The 24760-nt window shown below is 41.3% G+C and overlaps 1 protein-coding gene across 1 annotated transcript in view; it reads right to left on the bottom strand.

Moving 5' to 3' along the window:
* Positions 1-24760, bottom strand: part of LOC106089520 (protein sprouty) — a 91245-nt gene that overhangs the window by 48705 nt on the left and 17780 nt on the right. The window lies entirely within an intron of this gene.

The raw sequence follows: 24760 nt of genomic DNA, 5'->3' as shown, positions 1-24760 counted from the left end.
GTGGCGTTCTCTCTTATTCTCTTTCTCTCACTCACTCACTCTCTCGCTCGGTCGTTTGCCATCTCTTGCAGTCTCAGTACCAACTACAAATACACAACATTAATGCTTGCCAAGAGGGGTTAGACAATTCCGTTTTTGGAGCGAATATATTAGTGAATGTAAACCAGCAAACAATTTTAGCACTCTGCATCAGCCGTATGGCTTACTATGCGGATTTTTTAAAGCAATTTTAACTGCAACGTCGTGTGCAGGACTGCCTCAGTTAATGCCAATGCAGATTATTGCTCGCGTGTTAAGCATAATGCCAGAAATGTGACGCTGAAGAAACTGACACCTTTGATGACTTCATTATATGACAAATTCAGTAATTGCCTTTTCGTTCATCAAGAAACTAAAAATAAGGAAAGATTGTCCAATTGCTAGAATTAGGTAGCAGTTTAAAGAAGGCAGGGTACAAAGCGCCTCGAGAGAATTATTAGCTGGCAATAAAATCGGATTATAAATGCGCCTTTTATGGGGCCAAGACTTTAAATTGGTATATCGGTTTATATTGCCGCTATATCCAAATCTGGACCAATTTTGGCAAAGTTGCAGAAAAATGTCGAAGAGCCTAACACAACTCACTATCCCAAATTGCGGCGAAATCGGACACAAAATGCGCCTTTTACGGCCCCAAAACCTTAAATCGAGAGATCGGTCTATATGGCAGCTATATGTAAATCTTGATCGAACTGTGCCAAACTGCAGAAAAATGTCGAAGAGCCTAACATAACTCACTGACCAAAATTTCGGCGACATCGGACAATAAATGCGCCTTTTATGGCCCCAAAACCTTAAATCGAGTGATCGGTCTATATGGCAGCTATATGTAAATCTGGACCGATCAGGGCCAAACTAAAGGAGGATGTCGAAGGGCCTAACGCAACTCATTGTTCCAAATTTCGGAGACATCGGACAACAAATGCGCCTTTTATGGGTCCAAAAATTTAAATCTAGGGGTCGGTCTATATGGCAGCTATACCCAAATCTGGACCGATCTGTGCCATATTGCAGAAAAATGTCGAGGGGCTTAACTTAACTCACTGTCCTAAATTTCGGCGACATTGGACAACAAATGCGCCTTTTACGGGCTTAAAACCTTAAATCGAGAGATCGGTCGGGAAGAAGGATCTCGAAGAGTATAACATAACTCATTGTCCAAAATTTCAGCAAAATCGGATAATAAATGTGGCTTTTATGGGCCTAAGACCCTAAATCGGCGGATCGGTCTATATGGGGGCTATATTAAGATATAGTCCGATATAGCCCATCTTCGAACTTAAACTGTTTATCGACAACAAAAAAAGAATCTTTGCAAAGTTTCAGCTCAATATCTCTATTTTTAAAGACTGTAGCGTGATGTCAACATACAGACGGACGGACATGGCTAGATCGTCTTAGATTTTTACGCCGATCAAGAATATATGTACTTTATAGGGTCGGAAATGGATATTTCGATGTACTACAAACGGAATGACGAAATGAAGATACCACCATCCTTCGGTGGTGGGTATAATTAAGGGTGTTGCGAGGTCCTTCATATAGTGGCCAGGTATAGATCGAAATATTGAAGGTATTGCAAAAGCTCACGGAACGTCTAAAAATGCAAGCGTCGTGCCGCAGTGCGAGAAGTTCTTACATGGCTGCCATTCAAGGCTCTCCGTATGGCAGCCATCTTTTCAGTTATCTAGATTCCAATGGCCTTTCCGTGGTTTCCGCATAAATCGCTGCACGGGAGACCTAATGGCATTTTTGTCGGAACGTTGGAGTCCATCAACAGTTCGGTGAAAGTAAGGTCGTGGCACTGGATATTTCCAAGGCATTCTATGGGGTCGGGCACGGCGTACTTATTCATTCATACATCAAAGGTAAATGCTTTTGGAGTCAGCAATGATTTCTCTCGTCTTGTATCGAACTTTCTTAAGGATCTCACTATAAGAATTGTTGTTGATGGGTTTTCATCCGATGCATATAAATTGAACGCGGTGGTACCATAAGACTCTTTCTTTTCTCCTTCCCTTTTATCTCATTTTTATTGACCATCTATTGAATCAAACTTCAAATCCAATCAACTGATATTCGAACGACAGCAGCCTCTGTCATTCATATTCCTTCGACCATAAATCGAATTTCGAGAAATGGAAGACAAAAGGCGTATTATGGATGTGACATTTTGCCAGGACTTGCTGGCCGTCTCCAGATGGGGTCAAATGAACAGAGTGGATTTTAATGCACGAAATATTCAGTGTTGTTTTTTGTCACACAAACGTTTCGCTGACCTTTTAGGATCATCTTTGTCTAGCAACGGTGTAGATGTTGAGCAATCAGAAGCTCTTGATGGCATGAAAATACAAAGTGATGTCCGTTGGGCTAAACATATATTTGAAGTGTCGAAAGAAGAATTCAAGTGTTTATGCTTCCTTAAACGGTATAAGAATTACTTCACTCCATCTGATCTTCTTAACATCTACACCACTTCCATAAGGCCGAAAAATGGAGTACAACTCACATGTATGGGCTGGAGCTTCAAAATCATCCCTAGAGCTACTGGACCGTGAACAGAGAAGAGCGATGGCGTTGATTGGGGACAGTGGGGTATCCAACTCTATTGTCTCCCTTTTGTTTGGCCCTTAAAAATCGGTACATTTTTGTTTATGTTCTACTACTACATCACCTTTCAATGATCCTTGGGGTTGGCCCCCCGGCATCACCATTAATGCACAACTCTGCATACTTATAGGAATAGCATTCATCAATAAAGAAGAATTTCGAAGATATCTTTATCCGTTAAAAAGTCACAAATCTATTTTCCAAATTTTTTCAATTTCGAACCACTGTGAGTCAGCGACATGTCTCTGCAACTTACTCATTTTGAGTGTGAGAGAATGTCAACCATTAACTATCTTCAGAAATTGTTGCTTTTGTGGGTAATCCTTAAAGGGCTTTTGTTTAAGTTATGGCTTTCCAAACTGAAGCTTTAAAGTTTGCTGGGTTCTATTATCGCCGTTATTGCTTAAAGGGGCTTACGGGCGGAAATCAACGGCAGACACAATTGAGAGCGTACATCCGCTTATAAAAGAGAGCAAAAGCATTAGAGTCTCTGTTGAAGTTGAAGAATGAATAGCGCAAACAAAAACGAGGCGAATTTAATCACGTACCTCCTATCCATTTGTCTTTCATCGGATGTGGTGTTTTTGTACGCTATATTCAATACTAAATTTTATTTGACAATTTTTATCATGCAACAACCTTAACGCAAAAATCATAAAAATAAAAAAAGAGAATACAAAAAAAAATTAAAAATAAAAAAACCAACAACGACGACGACTGACAGACAGCAAAGCACACGCTGGCTGATAGCAAAAATTTCATTGATAAATAACAAGGAAATTTCAATTCACGCATACTATAGAAACACAAACACACGCGCACACATAATAATTCACAGTGGGGAGGCATAGCTGCGTTGTGCTTCGTCGTTCGTAGAACATTCACATTCATTTGTATGTAGGCCAGTCCGCATATGGTTGGCGATCATAACCAAACAACTTGGCGATCGTTTCGTCGACAGACTGACTGACTGAGTGACAAACTGACAGAGCAACGGACAGACAGACAGGCGGGCTTGCTGACTGACGAGTTTGTTGTTGGATGTCACCCCTTTTTAAAGTTTTTTTTTAGACGCGATTAAACAACAACAAAACTCATAAATTTTTCAATTATTGAGTGTATGGGTGCGTTAAATGAATGTGTTATGCCCATATGAATGATATGTCTGTCTCTGTTTTTGTATGTATGGGGTTACATACGTACACATGCCGCATGGAAATTCATAAAAGCTACGGCGCACGAGTTTTGTTGGTCTGGCCGCCACGCCAGTGTATTTGCTTGCTTTTAAAGAGGTGTAGTTTCGCCGCCTGGCTGCTTGCCTGCCTGCCTGCCTTTGGCTTAAAGTCATAAAATAACGACAACACCAACATCAAACGACAACAGACAGCAACATCAACGACATCGGCAGCAACCAAGAAAATAAAACAACCCAAATAAGCAACAAACGGAAATTGAAAATATGAAATATGCCAACTTGTGGGCGCACGCTCTTTTGCCTAAATCATAAAAGCAAGCATCGAATGAAACCATGTGTGTGTGTGTGTGTGTGCCAGTGCCGAGGGTAATCGGTATAGTCATTTAGAGTTTATGGCAGCTATGATGTTGTTTTCTTGACATTTGTCGGTGAGATGGGGCTGGCGGTGGTGGGAGGCCACATATGCGGCGAATTTATGACTGTTGTTGCTTCATTCATTCAAATCTTGTGTGCGCTCGAAAATCTCATTCAGTGTTTTGCTCTTTGAATTACCCTCACACGACGACGTAGACGACAGCCACACAGCCACACCGATGACAACCGCGAACCAGTTGGGCAAAAAATGGAAAGCACACTTTTTCTAGAGAGAGAGAGTAAAATGGATAAAATACCGAGAGACACATTGTAGCTGTCTATATTTGCGTAATGGATCTCTCGCAATTGTGTTCTCTGTCTCTCCAAAGGCCAGCCATCTCAATATGGGTGAATTTGTGTGATTTTACCTGAGAGAGCGTGAGCGAGTGAGAGATCTTAAGTGCAAAAAACCCTAGCCTCTTTTCATGCTGTCAAAGCGGCAATTATTATTTTACTTCAAAATGTTTTGTACGTTTGCATAAATGTGCTTGCTGCATGCTTGTATTATTATTATTTCAGCAAGTAAGCGGTAATAAGGTAATAATTAGCAATTGTGAGAAGTTCTGATATTTCGAATATGCTGCAGTGGAGAGTGAGAGATTCAAAACTTAAAATAGACCAAAAGAGAAAGGAAGAGCTTGAGATTTGCTGCAGTGGGTTACGAGGGGTCTTCTACTCTCAGAAGGCGGTGGTGGCACACTATAGCCATGAATATGGTACTTATGAATGCATGTGTGGGGTTTAACTAAAACTGCTCGATTGCATTGATTTTATGTGCCCCCCCCCCCCCCCGTGGGCATGTGTGAAGGGGGATTTGTGGCATAGCGGGGGGGCTTTGGGGCATCATGCATCGTGGGCATATACAACGTACAACGTTTTTAGTTTAATCAAGCGAATTCATTCAGTGAGTCAATCAAAATTACAACCCAACAGTCGGCGACGACGACGACGACGACGTTCGACTGCATTCTGTTTTTTCGTTGTCGTTGTTGTTACTGTTGGTGTGTTTTTTTTTTCATTTTTCTTCTTTTGTAGCGGATGTCGAACAAGTTTTCTACGAATGGGTGTGGATAGCAAAACATTACCTACACATTTACACACAGCCATTTAGAAATGTATGTATGTATAAATGTATAGACACACACACACAAATATATGAGTACAAACATGTGTATATGTTTGTAACAGCTTCCTTCTTTCCTTTTTTTTTGCTTTTGACTTTTCCGTCAAACGAACGACCATTTTTGCTCCCTCCCTGCCCCCTACTACCGCGCCCAACAATTTGCCAGACAACGCGTGCGTTTATATTTGCCAGACCAAATTGGTTCATCTTCTAGGAAATGTGTTGTGCTCGGCCTTTGCTTTTTTGCCATACTTTTTTCTCCAGCTTCATTTAATGCCGTTGCAATGAAAAACCCAGCAAATGCTGCCACTCTAATCCAGACCATGGAGTCCTCGCTGGTTTCGCTATAGGGCAAATACTTATTTAACCATAACAGATAATAGTCATGTTTTATGGGTAGGACTATAGGCACCTCAAGCTACATCCGGTGAAAAAAAGTAAGTAAGTGAAAAATAAGTAAGGAAAGGCAAAAGTCGGGCGGTTCCAACTTTATAATACCCTATACTTACCCTATAGGTACAAAGTGGGAGCTATATCTAATTCAAAAACGATTTCGAGCAAACATCTCAGATAATGTGGTACTCGTCGAGAAAAGCTTTGTGCAAAATTTTTACAAGATTGGTCAAAAAATGCGCTTGCGGTGGCTAATGGAGAGAAAATCGGGCGATATACATATATGTCAGCTATATCTAAATCTGAACCGATTTCTATGAAATTCACTAGCATTGTTCAAAGTTATAAGAAAATCCCTCTTGCCATGTTATGACATAATCGGGAAAAAATGAGCACTTTGTTGCAATATTTCTCAAAATCGGGCGAACATATATATGGGAGCTATATCTATATCTGAACCGACTTCGAGCAAACTTTATAGACATTGTGGATGTCGTCGAAGAAAGCGTTGTACAAAATTTTGGAAAGATTGGTCAATAAATCCACTTGCAGTGGCTCTAGGAGTGGAAATCGGGCGATATATATATACGAGAGCTATATCCAAATCTGAACCGATTTCCATGAAATTCACCAGTAATGTCAAGAGTCAAGAGGAAATCTTTCCTAAGAAATTTTAAGAGAATCGGTTAACAAATGACAATTTTATTGCCTTATTACTGCAAATCGGAGGAACATATATATGGGAGCTATATCCAACTCTGAACCGATTTCCATGAAATTCATCAGTAATGTCGAGAGTCAAGAAAAAATCCTTCCTAATACATTTCAAGAGAATCGGTTAACAAATGACTATTTTATTGCATTATTACTGCAAATCGAATATATACGGGAGCTATATCCAAATCTTAACCGATTTCCATGAAATTCACCAGTAATGTCGAGAGTCAAGAGAAAATCCTTCCTACAAAATTTCAAATGACTATTTTATTGCATTATTACTGCAAATCGAACGAACATATATATGGGAGCTATATCCAAATCTGAACCGATTTCCATGAAATTCACCAGTAATGTCGAGAGTCAAGAGAATCGGTTATCAAGTGACTATTTTATTGCATTATTATCCAAATCTGAACAGGTTTCTATGAAATTCACCAGTAATATCGAGAGTCATAAAAATTGGGTTTACATATATGCCCGAGGTGGCGGGTATCCAAAGTTCGGCTCGGCCGAACTTAATGCTTTTTTATTTGTTTTATTTTTTACCAAGGCTGAACTCGTATTTTGTGATTTGTAAACAGATTTTTAAAATAAGTCCTGATTTGGATTAATGAAAGAATTTACAATTATTTTGCTGCATTATGCTACAGTATTCAATTCTTCAGTCAAAAGTTATGCGGGGTATAAATCCTGAAATTTTCATATCAAACAATCAACACCCACACAAATATAGCACACCTATCTTCCGGTTTGAGTTCATAAGCCTACACAAACCTCATTCATTTGCCGATGCGTAAGACGCACAGGTGAACTATGTATAGTGGACTCATGACACAAGTTGTTTCTATAAAGAAAGTTTTATTATGAATTATGTATGGTATCTTATGGGCCGTTTACACTTGGTGATAAATCTGCAAGATTTTTCAAGTTAAATATTTTAATGTAGTAGGACTGATGTACAGTTTTTTTTCGATAAATTGATAAAATAATGAAACGGAAATGAATCGCTGTCGGTCACTAAATTTACATAAATCAGCTATCCACAGCGTAAGCAAATCGTACACTTAGATTAGCTTAGAGTGGCAATCATTTACAAACTCACTTAGACAATTTTAAGTTCATTGTGATACCACAGTAGCGACAGACCAAGCGGACATCGAAACCACGACCCCTGCACTGGTAATCCAAGCACGCTATCAACTCGGCTACCGGGGCGCCTCCCCGGTAATTAAGCGATTTCATAATTGAAATGTTTTACATGATGCATATTTTTGTGAGTGACTTCAATCTGTCGAGTGACTCAAAATTATTCAAAGCGACTTTTACAGCCTGTTTGACTAACACTACGTCAAATGAGTGTGTTTCGCTCAATTTTTTTATTGACAAAATCAGCTGATTTCATTATAGAAAACATATGTATGTTTGAGTGAGTGAAATCACTTCTTGGAATGACTCAGAGTTATTGAAGCAGACATTTAAGGCCTGTCCCACTAATTCTGTGTTTCTCAAAGAAGTGACTGGACTAACTTACGCATATGTTGTTCCTTTATGAAACCAGCTGATTTTGACGTACAGACGAACGAAAATAGTGGGACAGGTAATTAACCTTTTGTATTGAACAGTATTTTCAACTTTTGTTTGCCCAGACCTTGTACATCTCATGTTTTGCTGCTATTTTCCTAATGAGCTTGCCATGTAAGCTATCTCGTTTTTTTTTAATTTAAAAGTTAAACAAATTTTAATTTTAAAGAATAAACTAGCCTCTTTCGTCATGTCTTTGAGTTACCTCCATATCTTATTGGTATTTTGCAATAAGGTTAAAAGGTAAATTGCAAAAATCCAAAAAATACCGATGACAAAAATCAATGACACCGAGTAATTTATTTATGTTGGTTGTGTACAAAAGTGGTAAATAAAGTGAGGAACTTACTTCTTGCATTTCTCCCAATATTGGCTGCTTATTTGGATTGTTACACCCATCCATGTAAAGTTTACTATACCACCTCGAACGGTGAACACAAAGATTGTATGTGTGTGTGTGTGATTTTATGCGTTTTGTGTAATCACCATACAAACATTCTTGGCTGCAGAGTTTATGGAAGGTGTTGGGTGCCACGGGTTTGTTGCCAAAGCAGCAGCACAGGGAAGACAAGAGTTTGCTCCAGTCTGTGTGCAACTGTATGGGAGTGCTCTGACGGCTTTGTGTGTATCTATATCATAAATTAAGGCGAAATACTTGTTTTGTTAAACAAAGAGTTGCCAACATTTGTGTTTACAGTGTAAAAACAATGGCTTTGTGTGTAGGGATATATGTGTATATATATGGGGATACAGACATGTTGAGAGATGGGGGTACACTAACTTCGCTATTCTGTTTGTAACACCTCGAAATATTGATTTTAGACCTCATAAAGTACATATATATATATTTTTGATCGTCTTGATATTTTAAGTCGATCTAGCCATGTCCGTCCGTCTGTCTGTGGAAAGCACGCTAACTTTCGAAGCAGTAAAGCTAGGCGCTTGAAATTTTGCACAACTTCTTTCTATTAGTGTAGGTCGGTTGGGATTACCATATAAACCGTCCTCCCAAAGTACCTCACAAATGTAGCCATTAGTAAGGGGATAACCACCGCTGAAGATTTTTCTGATGTTCACGTCGGGGTTTGAACCCAGGCGTTCAGCGTCATAGGCGGACATGCTAACCTCTGCGCTACGGTGGCCACCAAGATTGAGATTCTAAGCCCTCAACAGCATAATAAATCATCACGGAAGTCACTCGTAGGCCCCCTGTAGCATTTTCGGGTAAATGCCGTCCGGTACGGGTGATATATCACATAATATCAGCCATATCACCATATCAGCACCACTGTTCCCCGCCATTATCAAATTAATTTCCGCTCTTCCCTAAGCTCACAGCCCCGAAAATGTGTACCGAGCGAATGCAATAGAGTCTCACGAGGGGACTCGGTCCATTCCCCAACCGTCTTCTGCAGATTTCCCGTAAATGGAGGATCTTTGGCCATTAGCCTGCGTAAGCTTGAAGTATCCTTTACATTTTAGAGTTCCTCGATCAACCTGGAAAAATCCTCCATTTTGACCTTTCTCAGTGCCTTTTTATAAATTGTAATAAGGACCCTCCCCCTTACCCAAATTTTTAGAAACCTCAGATCTCGGTGATGTGTGGAGTGATTTAAGCGAATTTTGTGTACCCACTTATAGTAACCTAATAATAAAAATTTGGTATCCAAATTTCGGATGGGGTACCTAGGGGGCCGCGCCCCACCCCCAACACCTACCAAATATATATTTAGATCAATCACGACAATATGGGACTCAAATGAAAGGTATTTAGGATAAGAAAAGGTATCTGATATCCAATTCTCGGACCAAGTGTTTGGGGGATCACCCCAACCCCTAAAACACACCTAAATTGGACATATTTACCGACCATGGCAATACGGGACTCAAATGAAAGGTATTTGCGAGTAGAATACGAATCAGATATCCAAATGTGGGACCAAGTTTCTGGGGGTCAACTCCTTCCCCAAAACACCCCTCAAACAGGACTTATTAACTGACTATGGTAATATGGGGCGGCCCCCAAACCCCCCAAGGGTTTGGAAGCCGTCCCACCTAAAAACACCCCTTAAAGAGTACAAATTTACGACCATAGCAATATGGGGCTCAAATGAAAGGTTTTGGAAGTATTTGATATCATTATTTGGGGAAATGTGTTACGGAGCCACCCCACAACACCACCCATATAGGACGTATTTACTGACCATTCCAATATGAGGCTACAAAAAAGTGGTATTTATGATTAGAACCCGAATCTGATGTATATTTTCAGGGCCAAGTCACTGAACGGCCGCCTCATCCCCCAAAACACCCCCCAAACCGATCATGTTTGCCGACTATGGTGTTCTGTTACAATTTCCAACATCCGTGCACCTATCTCCCGCTTAGCCTTCTACAGCCACTAGAAGCTTTAATTTTTGCTTGATTGGGCATCTTGAGAATCTCAGCCCGCTTTCACTTGTTTATTGTTTCCACAAGATTGGCAACTCTGTATTCGTGGTTTCTCTTGTGCTCAAAACCAGTAGCTGCTTTGCTGAGTTGTGTTCAACTTAAAAGAAAAACACACAAAAAAAAACTCAACAAAGCTTATCAAATATAATCTTATGTTTGTTTGTTTGCTTTTGTGCATTTGGAGGTGGTGAGATTGGTAAGGCAGCAGCAGTGGCAGCGGCAGCAGTATCAAACAATAAAATCACCAGTCTTCACACATCATCGTCATCATCATCATCATCATCATCATCGCCCCAACTACTGTTGGTTGTAGCTAAGGCTGTCCGAAGTTGATGTTCAATGACTGATGACTGTCTGCAAATCGTTGCACTTTTTTAGTGTTGCCAATGCATGACTAAGGCAAAAAATTGGCAATTTTTTATTTTTTTTTATTTAAAAATATTTGAAAAAAATTTAAAGAAAATTCTGTATAAATTGTATTTTGTAAGAAATCATTTTTTTGTTACATAATTTTTTGAAAAAAAAAAAAATTATATAAAAATTCTTTAAATTCGTATTTCTTTCAAATTTCATAAATAAAAATTTTGATTTTTATCAAGTTACTAGCTGAACCGGGCCCGCTTTTTTAGGGTTGGGACACTGAGTGTGTATATCGTATTCGTGCCACTGTAGCACGCCACTGTTCGCCTGTAACGCTAAACGCCTGCATTCAAATCCTGGCAATAACATCGGACAAAATTTAAAGCGGTGGTGATCCCTTCTTAATGCTGGCGACATTTGCCAAATTTTAATACTATATTCGTATAGTCTCCAATACCTTTCATTTGATACCCACATTGTGCATGTCAGTCCACTTTTGGTTTTGAATGGGGTTGTTGGTGTAAGGGGAAGGGATCGCGCCATCCGATATTTAAAAATTATATAGCCTATGTTTCCTTCCACATAAACTTACACAATCTGTAAAAATTTTAAGAAAATCTGTTTTGTTTCTACGGAACAAACAAAAAGTCCAGTCTCATATAGTCATGATGGGTCATATGCCCATTTAAGGCGTTTTTGGGGGGGTAGGATGATCCCCTATACTTGGATCTGATTTTGTATGCAAAATTCTTATTCTACTCTCAAATACCTTTCATTTGAGGCCCATATTGACATAAAGTAAAATATGTCTGTTTGGGGGAATTTTTTGGTTGGGGCGACCCGATGGGTACTAAGACTCAAATTTTAAATACCATATTCGTATTCCATTTTCCAATACCATTCATTTGATACCCATATTGTTCCGGTCGGTCCACTTTAGATTTTGGGTGGTGTTTTTAGGTAACGGGGGAGGGGCCGCCCCCTTCCGAAATCAAGAAATTAGAAAGCCTATTTCTTCTTCCTGACCATATTCGCTCCCGAATATCTTTCATTTGAGTCCCATATTGTCATGATCGTCCAAAAAAAACCTATTTTAGAGGGTTTTTGGGGTTGGGGCGGCCCCCCAGTTACTTGGACCCAATTTTTAATATGAAATTTGTTCTCTATTCTTGAATACCTTTCATTTGAGTCCCATATTGTCCCAATTGGTACACTTTTACTTTTTGGGTAGTATTTTAGGGGTAAGGGGGAGGGTCCGCCCCCCTTCCGATATAAAAAAATTATATAGCCTTTGTTTCCTTTCCAGATCGACCTACACAATCTGGAAAAAAAGCAACTAAAAAAAGATTTTTTTTATTACAGAATTGAATTCACAATTTCTATTTTCCTGCAAAACTTTTTTTAATTTTTTTCTTAAAAAAATATCAAGCCTTTCTCTACAACAATGCACACAAACATTTTTTCATATAAAATTTTGTTCACATTTTATTTTTTTGAAAAATTACTTAAAATTTTATTTCTATAGAAATTTATTTTATATCTATAGACTAAAAACTTTTTTTTATTATTTTTATCTATCAGTCAATAGCATCCTTTTTTACAATGCCCTGTTAAAATTTTGTGACATTCAGACAGAGTATTAAACATACAAACATACATACATATTGCACAAACATACATGCGAAAATTCGTGGGTGTGCCACGAACAACAGCTGTGTAATATTTATTTGGTTGATGGCATTGTTTTGTGTTGTATTTTTTTGATATTCTTTGCATGTTTTCTTTAGATTTTGGCAAATGATTGTCAAAGAGGCACGAGTAGTGTGCGATGGTTTGGAAACTCGCCGGTCAATTCGTTAGGTTTTTATGAATGAGCATGGTCGGTCACATAGCATGAATGGGACGAATGGACAATCGTTACCGCTTGTTTGCAACGAGTTGCCACAACCTCAAAAACACCGCACCGCACCGCACTACCTCCACCGAGTAATCAAGTGAACCAAGTGGTTTTTACACTACGCGCTTTTCAAAAATATGGCCTTAACTCACCTCACCACTCTCATTTGTAATTTTCTCGCTCGCTCTTTCTCTCTCTCCCTCTCCCTCTCTGGATTTTATAATGCATTAAATCTCTCTGATGATATGTTAGATATTTCTGTCATTAGTGGTGGTTTTAGAAACCAATGACTTGTGTCTGGGCAAGTGGGATAAACTCTTCTTATTCTTCTCCTTTATTTCCTCTACCATCCCCCATACCTGCTAGGTGGTGTTGTTTTTATTCTATTTATCTTCATTATGTGTGTGCGTGTGTGTGAGAGAGTGTAAATGCATGCATTTGTTTGTTTTTTGCAAACTTGCACATCTATCAAGGAAATGCAAAAAAAAAAAACAAAAAATGTTAAGAGGCAAACGACGACCGGTCGAAATCGGGATGCACTCACACGAAGTGTTTTTTGTTGTTTGGGCATGATGTTTGATGGTCAAGGAAAGCCTGAATAACCTTTAGCGAAAAAGAAAAAAATGAAAACAAAACTGCATATGTAGGTTCTTGAGCAATAGATAATACATACTTACACCACCAGTGTGGTGTCCAATTGGGCATGTGTGTATTGGTACACGTTTACAAATGCTCCCGGTAAATGTTATGAAGTTAATTTTAGATGGGGTGGTAGTTTCAATTAAGGTGTTAAAATTCAAAACATTAAAGGTTGCAGCCCCTTCTTAACAACAGAATTTAGGGTGCCCGAAATTTGCACTTTAATAACTTGTAGTTAGCCAATGGGAAGCGTACTTGTATTGTGAAGAAAAGTTGAAGATATTTACGACAAATATGTCCGCATGTCCGCCTATGACGCTGAACGCCTGGGTTCGAATCCTGGCGAGACCATCAAAAAAATTTTAAGCAGTGGTTATCCCCTCCTAATGCTGGCGACATTTGTGAGGTACTTTGCCATGTCAAAACTTCTCCCCAAAGAGGTATCGCTCTGCGGTACTCCGGACGATCGGACGCGCCTATAAAAAGGAGGTCTCTTATCAGTGAGCTTAAAATTGAATCGGACAGCATTCATTGATTTTGCCCCAGTTCCTTAATGCAAACTTCATAGGAAAATTTACATTTGCAGTTAGCCAATTGTATTGCCAATACTTGTATTGTGAAAAAAGTTGAGAATATTTACAACAACAATAAAAGTAAATTGATTAAAAATCGAAAATATCGATAAATGTTGTTCTTAGACATCATAGAATAAGCGAAAAGGTGTTGGTTTCGGCCGAGTCAAATTTTTATCTTGGTCTGTGGCTATATTCTCTATTTAAACTTGTTGAGACCACACATAACATGAATGCCCAAAGCCACAGCAAAAGTTCATACGAAAAATTCCTTTCAATAGGTTCCGAAAGCGCTCAAGAAGTTTGATTGGAACATTGGTTATCGATCGATTTTAGTCATATCACGTTATGTACCAATTCCGATAACACTGGTCAACAAAATGAGAAAAGTTGGATGTTTCGATTAACTATTTTAGTTTTTCTGTCTCAAATTGGCTACAATTTCTCGCCAACAGCCATACCGTTTCTAACACCTCGAAATATTCGTCTAAGACCCCATAAGTACATATCATTGATCGTCATGACATTTAAATCCATCTAGCCATAACCGTCCGTCCGTCTGTCGAAAGCAAGCTAACTAGGCGCTTGAAATTTTGCACTAATACTGCCTTTTGGAGTAGGTCGGTTGGGATTGTAAATGGGCTATATCGGTCCATGTTTTGATATAGCTCCATATAAACCAATCTCGGATTTTGACTTCTCGAGCCTCTAGAGGGCGCAATTCTTATCCGATTTGGCTGAAATTCTGTTCTATGGCACAGATGTGCCAAGTATGGTTAAAATCGGTCCGATTTGGATGTAGCTGACATATAGACCTATCTTCCGATTTGCGGTCTTGGACCCGTAAAAGGTGCATTTATTGTCCGATTTCGCTGATATTTGGGACAGTGAGTTGTGTTAGGCTCTTTGACATATCTGTTCAATTAGACCGATTCAACATAGACCGATCTCCCGTTTTAAGGTCTTGGACCCATAAAAGGAGCATTCATTGTCCGATTTCGCTGAAATTTGACACAGTGTCTTATGTTAGGCTTTTCCACATCCTTGTCCTAAATGATTCAGATCGGTCTTTATTTGGATATAGCTGCCGAAAAGACTACACAATTGAACAGACCACTCAATGTCCGTGCCGAATTTGGTCCAAATCGGACCATATTTCGATATAGCTGCTATGGGTGCATAAATTATGCATTTTTACCGGATTATGACGAAAGGTGAGTTACATCTATACCTAAGATTTTAGGTATCACAAATGTGAGCGGTTATGGCATGCAAAGCTGTTGTTGTGCTGTGCAGTCTTCGAAATCCATGTTGATGCTTGGCGATTGGAAATTATCCTACGAGGCTCGGGAGGAGTAATACCTCAGGCGTCTTTGCCACTGGTGGGAGAAGGGAGATCGGTCTGTACGACTTCCCCAAACTCGGGTCTTTTTCAGGCTTCAGTAGCGGGATCACTCTGCCCATTTTTCAGACATCGGGAACTATAAGAGTGTTCAAAGACAGGTTGAGGACAGTGGTAAGGTACTCAACTCCAGGTGAATCCAGCTTCTTCATTATCAATGTAGAGATTCCGTCGGGGCCCAACGCCTTAGATGATTTGGCGCCACGGATGACATTCGTAACTTCGCCCACGGTAAATTGTCATGACTGTTGATCGGCTCGGATACCACGTATACGGCGAATGGCTTTCCTCCTTGCCCTGTCTCTCTTGGGATGCACAATAAATTGACGGTTGAACAACCTGGCGCATCTCTGCGGATCAGTCACGGTTATTTCGCCAAAAGTCATCCCGTCTACCGGGGTTCGAGAGTGACTTTACAGTAGACCGCAGTTTGCCTACACCGGTGCTTAAGTTACATTGTTCCAAGTGTTCCAGCCACAAATTCCAATTATGTTCATTGACTACCCTGTTTACTTTCAGATTCAGCTCGCTGATTCTGGGGTTTTCACGATTCCATCACGCTCGTCTGCGAGTACCACTGCTTGCGCCGGGAAATTGGGTCGCTCTTGGGGTATTCGACCGGCTGGTATAAAGCGAGCGGCTGCTGCGTTAATGATGTCTCCGAATTTCCTCTCGGCCACTAGCACATCAGAGGGGGGTGGCAGTTCACTGAAGCGGCGATTGGTATACTCTCTGAAGCCAGCCCAATCGGTCTTCTTATTGATAAACGTCCGACGTTCAGAGGTTATGAAATCGAGTGGTCGGTCGATGGTGAGAATTATGGGGAGGTGGTCTTATCCCAAAGAGATGACGGCTTGCCAGGATACGTCACTCAGGAGATCAGGGGATGCAATGCAAATGTCTGGCGAGCTGCTGCAATGGGGGCATCCTCATTCACCGTGCAAAACGCTGAGCTTTCAATCTGCTCTGCCAAAGCTATGCCACGCTGGTCGCTACCTAGGGGAGAATGCCATGACGTGTGATGCGCATTAAAGTCCCCTTAGAAGCAGACAATTATGGCCAGATAGCAACCCACTTATGTCGGAGTTGTAAGCCTGGCCATTAATTGGGACACAGCTACCAACCGGGGGCATGTACAAGTTGTATAGCTCTATCTCGGCAGTACCGGACCTGACTGCTATCCCCATGCATTCCATGTAGGGGTCACTAGCGCCATGCGCAGGCGAGATAGGTCTATATTGCACGAAATGGTGTATTACGAAGGCCATTCCCCCACCTCAATTCCTTGAGCGATCCTTACGTAGCACATTGTAACCGTGGCAACTGTGCAAGCTGCAGGTGTTGGTCAGCTTTGTCTCCTGGATCGCTGCGACCAATATGCTCTTCCGACTCATAAAGTCCACAATCTCATCGATCATGGCACGAATTCCGTTGTAGTTTAACCGCAAGAACGATACACTTCCTGGCACTGGCTTGGCAATATTGGGGCTGGGATGCTGCCGTTGCGTAAATTGCCGTTCGGGAGAGGTCGGCGGGTCACATAGTCCGACGACGGGGACGCAGAAGGCCACGACGACGACGCTTGTGACCCACTGCTGGCTATGTTCGCATAGCACCTTGCGACATAAATAGCATGACTATACTCCCGTAGTGAAGTGAAGCCAGAACAAGATCGGAAATCTACCCACTCCATGCACCGGTTACACCTCACCGATACCGACCGATGATGGAGGCGGTTCTAGCAAACCAGGCTCCGGGGTTCTTTTCAATCCCGCCACGGAACAGAAGCGTGCGGAGAAGGCACTCCGGGATGTGGCTCTCCCATGACGAAAAAAGACGAACACGTACACTGAGGCGGCAGTCCTTGCCGATGAGGATTCCATCGGGTCGATCCTGTGCGTACAACCGGCTGCCATGGGATTGGATAACACTCAGTGATATGAGAGAGACATTTCAAATCGCTTAATAGGAGGTTTGGAAATACAGACAGCTAAGGAGTTCTGGCAAACCGAACATAACTAAGGTCCGGGGTTCTTTTCAATTCCGCCACGGACCAGTAGCGTGCGGAGAAGTTACTCCGGGATGTGGCTCTCCCATGACGAAAAAAGACGAACTGAGGCGGCAGCCCCAGCCGATGAGGATTCCTCGGGTCAATCCGTTGCGTACAACCGGCTGCCATGGGATTGGATAACACTCAGTGATATGAGAGAGACTTGTCATATCGCTTAATAGGAGGTTTGGAAATGCAGACAGCTAAGGAGTTCTTCAAATGATCGATTGAATAGCGGTGAATATAGAATAATAAAAATATCGTATTATAAAAATTGCATGTCATTCTTTACATGAAACAAAATGAATTGCTCTAATCGTCACATCCAAATCTTTCTAAAGGCATATAAAAGTGTTAAAATTTCCCATAGCAGTAACTCTCTCACCCTCTATCGTTTATTTTACAACATCAACTCCTTCCTGTCCTAAATTCAAAAAAAAAACAAAAACAAAAAAAAAATGTGGCTGATCAGTCAATAGCTAGAGGATTTAAGATGCAAACACTTTTTCCCCATTCCATTTCCATACCATACATCATTCATACACAACGCTCACACGCTCTCCAAATCACTCACTCAAATGGTGGCCGCCGCCGCCACCGTCGCTGCCGCTGCTGGCACTTACATATTCATTAATTCATTCACTTATTCATTCATTCATTTTCTGATGTTAAATTGTCGTTGTCGTTGTTGTTGTTGTTGTTGGTGGTGGTTGTAGCTGTGGAGTGGCTGAAATACGAATAACACTGACGGACGAGTATCTCGAAATACGTGCCTACGTATATCCGGTGGTCTCATATTTCGCAAGCGAAAGCAACAAACGTGTCTGTTTATCGTCAACCGACCGAGAAGAGTGCGACGTACCGTCCGTCAATGAGATGCCGCCGCTGCCATGTCTTGTGTCTATGCTCTGCAAATGCTGCCTGCATTCTTCACATACTGACAAATATACCTTCTCTTTCATAATGACAAATGTATCTTGCACTGCATTTTCTCTCACACCAAGGCACTTGGTCACACACATTAACACTTGCGCTGAAATTTTGGCACAGTGTTTTTAGAATTAAAAAAAAATGGGTCTTTGCGGTCCTACTACTTTCAAGACAAGGCCAAAGAGACGGGACTTTAGCACATCAAAATATTCTTCAGAAAATATTCCAGTGGAAGAAAACACTTCAAATCAGGCCTGTACCGGTTTTCAACTTCAGTCTTTTTCAGGCTTCAGTAGCGAGATCACTCTGCCCATTTTCCAGACATCGGGAACTATAAGAGTGTTCAATGACAGGTTAAGGACAGTGGTAAGGTACTCAACTCCAGGTAAATCCAGATTCTTCAGCATCAATGTAGAGATTCCGTCGGGGCCCAACGCCTTAGATGATTTGGCGCCACGGAAGACATTCGTAACTTCGCCCACGGTAAATTGTGATGGATGTTCATCGGACCGGAGACCACGAATACGGCGAATGGCTCTCCTCCTTGCCCTGTCTCTCTCGGGATGCACCATGAATTGACGGTTGAACAACCTGGCGCATCTCTTCGGATCATTTGCGGTTATTTCGCCAAAAGTGAGAGTGACTTTACAGAAGACCACAGTTTGCCTACACCGGTGCCCAAGTGACACTGTACCGGTTTTCAATTTTGCTAGAAGTTCCTCTTACTGGAGAGAAATTTTATTCAAGTATCCAATCAACATTTTAGGTTGCAAGGTTCGCCAGAAATAAGGCAAAGAAATCTTTCGTTTTGCGTTTTCAAAAACCGGAATAGGGCTGTATGTGTAGGTATAAGGTGTTGTTGGAGACCATCGTAGCGCAGAGTTTAGCATTTTCACCTAGGATGCTGAACGCCTGGGTTCGAATCCTGGCGAGAATATCAGAAACATTTTCAACGGCGTTTATCCCCTCCTATGGCTGGCGACATTTGTGAGGTACTACGCTATGCATAGAAAACTTCTCCTCAAAGGAGGTCCCATCTATAGTGCAGTCTACGGCGAATGGCGAAAAATCGAATTTTTTGCGTGCGCCTTTAAAATGACACGAATATGAAATCCGTTTTCTGGGCTCGGGCCTTTTTCCCCATCAGGCGACTGAAAGGGAAGGCCCGGCGCTATTTCAAACAAAAAAAAAACCTGTAAAAAGGCGTCAAATTCGGACGGGCCGATCTTTGGATACCCACCATTTCGGGTATATACGTAAACCACCATTGGTCAAAATCCGGTGAAAAATGCACACCTTGTGCCCCATAGCAGCTATATCGAACTATGTTCTGATTTGGACCAAATTCGACACGGATATTGAGAGGTGTAATAAGTACAAGTCATTTTTAAATTTTGTAGAACAAAATATTGGTATTTTTGGTAGCCACGTCTAAATATAAACTGATCTGAACCATATACGACACTGGTGTCGAAAAGCCTAACATAAGTCACTGTGTCAAATTTCAGTGAAATCGAATTATAAATGCGCCTTTAATGGGGTCAAGACTTTAAATCGAGATATGGGTCTATATGGCAGCTATATCCAAATCTGGACCGATTTGGGCATAGTTGCTGAAACAAGTCGAAGAGCCTTGCACAACTCACTGTCCCAAATTTCGACGAAATCGGACAATAAATGCGCCTTTTATGGACCCAAAACCTAAAATCGATGGATCAGTCTATATGGCAGCTATATCCAGATCTGGACCGATATGTTCCATATTGCAGAAGTAAGTCGAGGGGCCTAACACAACTCACTGTCCCAAATTTCGGCGAAATCGGACAATAAATGCGCCTTTAATGGGCCCGAAACCTTAAATCGAGAGATCGGTCTATATGACAGCTATATCCAGATCTGGATCGATCTGAGTCAAATTGAAGAAAAATTTCGAAGAGTCTAACATAACTCACTGTCCCAAATTTCGACGAAATCGGACAATAAATGCGCCTTTTATGAGCCCAACGCCTTAAATCCAGATATGGGTATATATGGCAGCTATATCCAAATCTGGATCGATCTGAGTCAAATTGAAGAAAAATGTCGAAGAGCCTAACATAACTCACTGTCCCAAATTTCGACGAAATCGGACAATAAATGCGCCTTTTATGGCCCCAAAACCTTAAATTGAGAGATCGGTCTTTATGGCAGCTATATCCAAATCTGAACCGATCTGTGCCATATTGCAAAAATATGTCGAGGGGCTTAATTTAACTGACTGCCCCAAATTTCGCCGACATCGGACAATAAATGCTCCTTCTATGGGCTAAAAACCTTAAATCGAGAGATGCACCGATCTGGGCCGAATTGAAGAATTATTTCCAGAAGCTTAATTTAACTGACTGTTCCAAATTTTAGTAAAACCGGATGATAAATTTGGCTCTCATGGGCCTAAGACCCTATATAAAGATATAGTCCGATATAGCCCATCTTCGAACTTAACCTGCTTATGGACGAAAAAAGAATCTGCGCAAAGTTTCAGCTCAATATCTCTATTTTTAAAGACTGTAGCTTGTTTTCAACCGACAGACGGACGGACATGGCTAGATCGTCTTAGATTGTTATGCTTATCAAGAATATCTATACTTTATAGGGTCGGAAACGGATATTTCCATGTGTTCCAAATGGAATGACAAAATGAATATACCCCCATCCTTCGATGGTGGGTATGAAAAATGGAATGCAACGCTCCAAACTTGAATCCTTTCGTCGAATTTTGCCGTATATAACCCCTTGAACACTCTTCTCCATAGAGTGTTGCTGGCAACCCAGCACCAGGCACCGATGGGATGCCCCAATCCGCCATCCTTCTAAAAAAAAATCACGATTACAGAAACACAAACAAGAAATAATGGACGACCCCAATGACGACCTATGGATTCAGAACACGGTTTAAGGTTGAAACATGGAACGTCAAAACTCTCTCAAAAGCATAGAGACTTTACCAAGTCCAGAACGAGATGTCAAACTACAACCTAGACATCCTCGGTTCAAGTGAAGTACAATGACCGAAATCCGAAACTATGGTTCTTGATGGTGGCTACCACTTCATTTTTACAGGCAATGAAATCCATCGAATAAATGAGGTCGGTCTTTTACTGTCGCCGAAAGCAAAGCGAGCTCTCCTCTCATACAGCGTTATAACTGAACGCTTCTTGACGATAGGATTAAATTCAAAATTCCGGAAAATATCCATTTTGCAATGCTAAGCGCCAACCGAATCCAATGAGGACGAAACAAAGGATCAATTCTGTAGTGGACGTGAGCTGAACCAAGTGTAGAGGTTAGGTCGATCGAACTCCAAACCCAATAAATGAAACACGTTGTTTCTATCAACTCTTAACTACTACTAGTCGAGAAAACTCCATTTTATTATTTTACATGACTATCATAAAGTACGATATTAAATGTAGTGGAATGTTATAGCACTTATACATAAACAAATAAATGTGATATTTCTGTGTTGCATATTACTACTTCATTGATGTAACAAAATGTACTAAGAAAGATAAATGTAACTGAAAGTACAATTCGAAAAATAAGAGATGGTTTGTGGATGCCACAATACCCCCCGGGTAGTTTTTTCGCTACCGGTAAAAACTAGGAAACTTTACTCGTCTTCCCGATCGTGTAGTCAATACTGGTGGTTGGTTGTTGCTAGCATTGGAACTCTCAATCGCATCTTCCTTCTTATGTTGGCTCTCATTGTTGCTTTGGTAGACATCTTCCGACTTTGTCGTCTCGTTCGAAAATACTCGCGCTGGCTTTAATCGGTCTATTGATACCTTCTCTTTGCGTAGCCCTTTCCTTAAAACGAAATACTTTTTGAATCGTTGTTCTACCTCAAATGGGCCTTCAAATGGCGGTTCAAATGGTAGTCGAGTACGGTCCGTACGTACAAAAACAAATTTGCATTCTTGTAATTCAGGTTCGATGTAAGGTTTCTCAGTAGAATGCCACGACGGTTTAGCAGTCCGCAATTCCCTCATAGCTTGCCGAAGTTTTTTAACAAATTCTGTTTGGCTCTCTTTCGTTTTGCTCTGAGTAAAAAATTCACCTGGCAACCGTAGCTGTGTTCCGTAGAGAAGCTCTGCAGGGCTGGCACCTATGTCGGGTTTCACAGTAGCACGAAGTCCCAACAGAACCAATGGAAGAACGAAGCACCAATCATTTGTAGCATAGCACTTGATGGAACTTTTGAGTGTGCGATGCCATCTCTCTATCATACCATTCGCCTGCGGGTGGTATGCAGTGGTGCGAAGATGACGTATGCCAAACGTGTTTGTTAATTCTTCAAAGAGAGATGATACGAACTGCCGTCCGAGATCCGTAGTTATTTTTTCTGGCACACCATACAGAGCGATCCAGCCGTTGACGAAAGCTGTTGCGACAGTGTGCGCAGTAATATCGGGGATTGGAATTGCCGTAGGCCACCTTGAAAATCTGTCTATGCACGTAAGACAGTAACGATTACCTGCTGACGTCGGCAGAGGCCCAATCAAGTCGATGTTTACGTGCTGGAAACGCTTATCTGCAGCAGAATATGGCTCGAGCGGTGCAGTTGTATGTCGTCCAATCTTTATTCTCTGGCACGGTATGCAACTTCGTACAAAAGTGGCTACGTCTTTTCTTATGCCTGGCCAAACATACCGATCCATCACAAGACGTCGCATAGCACGAATGCCAGGGTGAGACAGGCTGTGCAATTTCTTCAGAACCAACTCTCTTTGTCTCAATGGCACATACGGCCGTACATGCTTGCCGTCCACATTGCAGTATAGTTGTTGTTTGGTGTCTGGAATTTGCAACAAAGTTAATTTCAGTGAACTATTCTTACCTGGCTCCAGAAGAGATTTTAGTTCGTCGTCAGTCTCTTGCTCTGCAGCCATCGTTTCAAAATTAACTTCTCTCGTCGCAATGCTGTTGAGTCGCGACAACCAATCTGCAACGTTATTTTCTGTTCCACGAATATGCTGAATGTCGGTGGAGTATTGACTTATAAAATCAAGTTGTCGCACTCTTCGTGGTGGTGCCTTTTCGCTTTTTTGTTTAAAGGCGAATATGAGCGGCTTGTGGTCGGTGAAGATTGTAAACTCTCGCCCCTCAAGTAAGTATTTGAAATGCTCAACGCCTTGATACACAGCAGCAAGCTCTCGATCGTAGGCGCTATAATTGCGCTGCGCATCGGCTAGTTGTTTGGAATAGAATCCAAGAGGTTTTGCTTTCCCCTCGCAGATTTGGTGAAGCACAGCTCCCACAGCTGTGTCTGACGCATCGACAGTTAAAGTTAATTTACCATTTGAGGATAAGTAATTTAACATTGTTGCGTTAGCTATGTCATCTTTACATGCTTCGAAGGCAGCTTCTGTCTCCTTAGACCAGACAATTTTCGTTGTGTCGCACTTCTTGTTGCCATTTACCAGTTGTTGTAACACACTTTGATGCCTCGTAGCGTGTGGTAAGAAAGGTCGATAAAAATTAATCATTCCTAAGAATCGTTTTAGGTCCTTAGCCAGTGTTGGTTTTTCAAAGCGAAGTATAGCTTCGATCCTTTTCTTTGGTGGCTTAAGGCCCTCGCTTGTTATGGTATGGCCTAAAAATTCCAACTCGGTTTGACCAATCTTACATTTGCCTGCGTTGATGGACAAATTCCCTCTTCGTAGACGGTTGAAGACTTCACGTAGATCTCGTTCGTGTTGTTCCTCATCACTTGAGGCAACTAAAATATCATCGATGTAGGCAAATGTAAAATCCAAACCCCTCAACAGCTCGTCGATGTATCGCTGAAAAGTTTGGGCAGCATTTCTCAGCCCAAACGTCATATACATAAACTCATACAAGCCGAAAGGTGTTGATATGGCGGTTTTCGGTATGTCGTCGGGCTCAATCGGTATTTGGTGGTATGCCCGCTGCAAATCTATGGCTGAAAATATTTTCTTCCCGTGCAGAATATTTGTGACGTCGTGCAAATAAGGTATGGGGTACCGGTCTGGGAATGTCTGCGCGTTTAGCGCACGGTAGTCACCACACGGCCTCCACTCGTTATTCGCTTTCTTTACAAGATGCAGTGGACTAGCCCACTGGCTCTTCGATGGCCTGCAAATACCTTTATCGATGAGGAATTGGAATTCTTTCTTAGCGGCTTCCAGTCGTTCTCCAACCAAACGTCTTGGACGAGCAAACACCGGTGCACCTGAAGTTGTGATGAAATGAGTAGTCTTCGATTCGATTGGGTTTTTATTTGAATTCAAGACGGTCAAATCATTATACTCACGTAGAATTTGCGCAAACCTTGAGGAATCTGTGTGTGTTAGAATGCTTATTGAATTTTGTTTTGCAAAATTC

Source organism: Stomoxys calcitrans, chromosome 1 (assembly GCF_963082655.1).
Source record: "Stomoxys calcitrans chromosome 1, idStoCalc2.1, whole genome shotgun sequence".
NCBI lineage: Eukaryota > Metazoa > Arthropoda > Insecta > Diptera > Muscidae > Stomoxys > Stomoxys calcitrans.
The sequence above is the reverse complement of the archived record's forward strand: the minus strand, read 5'-3'. Positions and strand labels throughout refer to the sequence as shown.